The sequence below is a fragment of the Taudactylus pleione genome, unplaced genomic scaffold (genome assembly GCF_031769625.1).
Source record: "Taudactylus pleione unplaced genomic scaffold, aTauple2 ptg000095l, whole genome shotgun sequence".
Classification (NCBI taxonomy): Eukaryota; Metazoa; Chordata; class Amphibia; order Anura; family Myobatrachidae; genus Taudactylus; species Taudactylus pleione.
This window is the reverse complement of record NW_028284497.1, coordinates 12801430-12806428: the sequence shown is the minus strand read 5'-3', so window position 1 is coordinate 12806428 and position 4999 is coordinate 12801430.

Sequence of the window (4999 nt, the reverse complement as noted above, 5' to 3'; positions counted from 1 at the left end):
GGATCATCGATTCGTAGAAGTTGAATGATTGAATACCATGCTCTGCGAGGCCAATCCGGAGCCACCAATAAAACCTTGGCCTTCTCCCTTTTGAGGTGTAGAATCGAGGGAGAAGATGGAACGGAGGGAACAGATAGACAGATTGGAACTGCTACGGCGCTGACAATGTGCCACTGCCTCCAGGTCTCTCGTCCGAGAGCAGTAGTGAGGCAGTGGATGATTTTGTCTGGATGCCATGAGGTCGACCTGTGAAAGACCTCACCATTGGACAAGCTGGTGAACAACCTGAGGATGTAGTACCCATGCTCCTGGATGCACATCCTGCCGATCATGAACTTTTCTGCCCAGAATAGAATCCAGCTTACTTCTTTCATAGCCGGCTGACCTGTGGTTTGTTTATGTATGTTGTAGTGTTGTTCCGACTGGACCCTGACTGCTCGGCCCCACCACAGGTGATCTGTTGTGTCTTTAATTCCAAAATGTTCATCGGCAGACTCGCTTCCTGTGCTGTCCAGCGGCTTTGGAAATAGCGTTCCTGAATAACAGCCCCCAGCCTCTCAGACACGCATCTGTGGTGAGAAGATTCCAATTGCACACTCTGAATCTCTCCCTCCATCTAGGTTTAACGAGTACAACCACCAGAGAAAAAGGATATCCGAGTTATGGGACCTAACCTTACTTGGTGAAGGAAAAGATGGAATCCTGTCCATTTGAGAAGAGGACTAGCTGAAATGTCCTTCCGTAAGGAATTGCCGCAACTATCTTCCCCAGAAGTCGAATGCAAACATGCACCAATACCTGACTGATGTCGAAGGACCATTCTCACTATCTCCTGAGTACAAGTTGCCTCTTCCTGAGGGAGGAACACCTGCTGACATAATGTCCATGATCATTCCCAGAAACTATAGCCTCTGCGTTGGTTACAGATGGGACTAGGGAAAGATCAGGATCCATCCTTGACGAATGAGAGTGCTGTGAGTCACTGTGATGTGTAATAATTTGTCCCTGGAATGTGTCTTCAGAGGAGATCATCCAGGTAAAGGATAATAGTGATCCCTTGTTACCAAAGGAGACTCCTCATCACAGCCGTGACTGTGAATACCCTGGAGGCTGAGGATAAGCCGAAGGGAAAGGCCTGAAAATGGAGATGTGAATTTCAAACTGCGAATCTCAGAAACGCTTGATGAGGCGGCCAGAGAGGGATGTGAAGGTAGGTGTCCTTGATATCTAGAGATATCATGAATTCGCCTTCCTCTAGGCCCGCAAACACCTACAGAAGGAATTCCATCCTGAACTTGAAAATCCTTAGGGACGGAATGAGATCCATCAAGTTCGGCTTCGGAACCATGAAGAGACTGTAGTAAAAACCCTTTACGGTCTGATTTCTGGGAACGTGGACCACCACTCTCGTGGATAGAAGCCTGTGACACCCTGGGGCCCTCTATTGCTTCATGTAAAATGACAACTCCTGTCGTTGGAAACTGGTAAACTTGGTAAAAAACCTAGGTGGAGGTTGAAGCTGAAAAATAAGCTTGTATCCATACTTCTCTGAAGTCCCAAAGACGCGCTCCCATTCTGGGGTCCCCCAGGTGAGAGGGAAGCCCGTCATGCACGAAACTTGGTAGTGGACTTAATCTCTGGTTAAGCAGATGTTATTGCGGCTTTGTCATGTCCTCTAGAACCACGGGAAGTTGATGGTCCTCCTCGCAAGAGACCATGTGAACGTCCCCAAGCACGAAAGGACCGAAATGAAGGTCCTGAGTAAGATCTAGAGGGAGGAGCCGCAGACAGAAGAAAAATTTATTTACCCCCAGTAGCTTGAGAAAAACAATTTATCTAGTTCCCATTAAATACACTTCCCATGAATGAAAGAGCCTACAGAGCATTCTTGCATTCTGTCATAATTGAAGCCACAGTGCCCGACGTGTCGAAAACGCCAGATCTGAAAACATGCCAACGTCACTCTCTCATCCCGTCAGTCAATTTCTGCAGCTTCATCTATATTGCTAACAGAATATACAATCACAGGATGCAGAGACCTGCATATAAATGGGCCTGAGAGAATTCTCTTTCAAAGGCGTGGCCCCAGAGACCAGTAGCATAGTCTTCCTAGAGAGTCTACTGTAGGGGGAGTAAACTAACAAATGCTGTCCCAGACTTGTCACAGGTGAACTCGCCTTATCAGGTGAGTCACTCGAGCTCCTCACCAGATTTTTTACTATCTGTAGGCAAAGGATAAAAAGATAATAACTGCTGGGACATCTGTTCCCAAGCTGACATCAGAAGAGAATCTGCAAAAGCTTATCTTTGTTTCTTTAGAAAGAAACACTTTCGTATAAATACAATATCTGACGGATTGGATTTCCCTAGGCGAATTTTGGAGCATGGCATATTCCCCTCCAATTGGAGGACTGTCTCTTTGAGACCTGTGTAGAGGATCCAGTTGTGTATGTGAAATCCACACTCTTGAGATCCCATCCTTGGATTCAGCTAAGGACCCTGCCCATGATGCATTTTTTAGAACCACTGACCTGGAGACCCCTCTTTCTTTCCGAGAAGCCTCCAGCTCAGCAGAAAGATGGGACATAAAATTACATTTACTCCAGGTACTGTGCTTAAAGCTTGGCAAGAATACACAAACTTCACACAATTAGCTTTGGTGTATCTAGCCAACGTGCTATGATGCAGTAATGCTAACCATTACACCATCCATGCTAACATGGAGATGCCAGGGACTGAACCCGGGGGTACTGGAACACATGGTAACCTGCGCCGTTCAAGATGGTGGATCTGACGTCCCTGACATTGTTATTCAGGATTGTCACACATTAGGGAGTTAGATGACTGCCCTTGTAAATTCAGACTTTTTGCAGGTAATTAACTTTTGGGACACCTTAGTGCCCCTTTCAGTCATGATACATATAGGCCCCACACAAACAACAGTAAAGTGTAGTGAAACAAGGTCAAAAGAAGAAACTGACATACAGGAGGAGGCAGGAGAGAGCCAGCAGTGTTAGAAAACGAACGCTAGGCATAGAAGTAAGCAACCTCTAAGTTGTATTGCCTTAAATGCTCTCTTGACCAGCCTAAACCCCACTATCTACTTACAGTACCAGGTTAGGCTATCAGTTTCATGTAGCAGCGTTGCAGAAAGTAAAGCCTCTCTCCGGACACCGGCTCTTATGTAGCAGACTGTCCCTCTGTGTTAATGGCCGCCAGTACTCTCAGGGGAATCGCTGATGGCTGCTATGAGGAAAGAGCAGGACTCCGGAGCTAGGCTCCGCCCCCCGCTATGGCGCCTACTAAATTGAGTTCTATGCTTGCTTATGTCTGCTTTACTAACAGTTTCTAGTGATTTGTTTTGGCTGCCCCGCTAATCGGAGCAGCCTGCTGCTGTAAATGCCGCTCTTATGGTAACCTGGCTACCCTGCTAGACGGGGAGACAGGTAATACTCACGTGGCTGCTTTGCTGCTGGTGTGTTGCTGACTAATGGACTCCGCTATGTGCGCCGCAAGCAGCGGCATGTGGGACCTCCTATATGGAGACTGTTGTCTCTGTAGTCGGGGACCCCAGGCGAACTGCATGCTGTTGCGAGTGGGTCCAACCAGCAGCTCCATCAGTGCAGACAGGCAGTGCAACTGCTGCCTGTCTGTTCCTATCATGTAGAATTTATTTTCTTCAGCGCAGCAACACTCCATTAAAACTCTGAGGAGAATGTGAATAACACACCAGCTCCTCATGGGCACAAACTAAGACTGGGCTTGTAGGGGGTATAGAGGGGGAGGAGCTAGTCACACTAAAATTTTTTAAAGTGCCAGCTCCCACTTAGCACAGTCTATACCCCCACTGTCTGAAATCTCCAGTCTCCCCTAGTGGGAGGAGAAATGTACAATTTTGTTGGCCACGAGGTGTTTCGTCAACACCTTGTGGCCATCCTCTTGTCAGCATTCTACAGAACAAACAGTTTATACAATGCCAAGGAAACACAATAAGAATCTGCCCATATTTTACACCAAATATGTACTCACGCAATACCTTTGTAGTTACATAGTTCTTCTAACATCCTTATAATCAGGACTGTCTCTTCCACTGGGCTTGTTGGGCAGTTGCCCAAGGGCCCCAAGCATCAAGGGGCCTGCCAGTCCCCCTGCAGCCGTGGCCAGTTTTTTCTTTTCTTTTTAAAGCACCACTGTGTTCAGATCCGCCAGTCCCCCCCCCGCAATTGACAAATACTAACCCACTGCCGTTACTAAGTTGTTCTGTCCGCTATATCCGCCTGCGCCAGTCAGACAGAGACTGCTGTCTGCTTTGATACACGAGCCGCAGCAGCTCCACCCAGGCCTGCTGCTGGCTTTTTCTAGTGTGCCGCTGCCACCCGCCGCGCAGTGTCTGGTGCCGGACTTGTCACTGGAGGATCCATCCGGTCCATCGTCGTCCCGGTCTCTCTCAGCCTCCTCAGGAGACAGGACAAGAGACTCCTCTACTCTGCCAGGCGAGCCACTGCATGACGACCTGGTGACCCAGCAGGTAAGAGCCTGGCCCTGTTTTACGTGACAGGGTCTGACTGGTCAATGGGCATTGCGTCCTTCATTAAGTTTGGATTTGGGAATGGCCCTGGCCTTGTTTTCCGCGACAGGGTCTGACTGGGCAATGGGCATTGCGTCCTTCATTAAGGTTTGGATTTGGGAATGGCTGTTCTCCACTCCCACTAAAAAAAAAAAAAAAGTGCAACAAATGCCAGGCTAGAAAGAATAGATGGCACCAATGCGGGCAGCTAGCAGGCTCCCTTGTGTACTATATGGTGGCTGTGTCATATTTAACAATTTTTTTTAAATATTTAAACTGATTTTTTTGAAAGTACTAGGTTTAATTTTATTGACCATTTATTGTAAATTTTTTGGGTGAGTAGGGGCCCCAGTGCATTGCTTTACCCAGGGTCCATACTGCTGTTAAGACAGCCCTGCTTATAATATGAGATATGGTAAGAACTTACCTTTG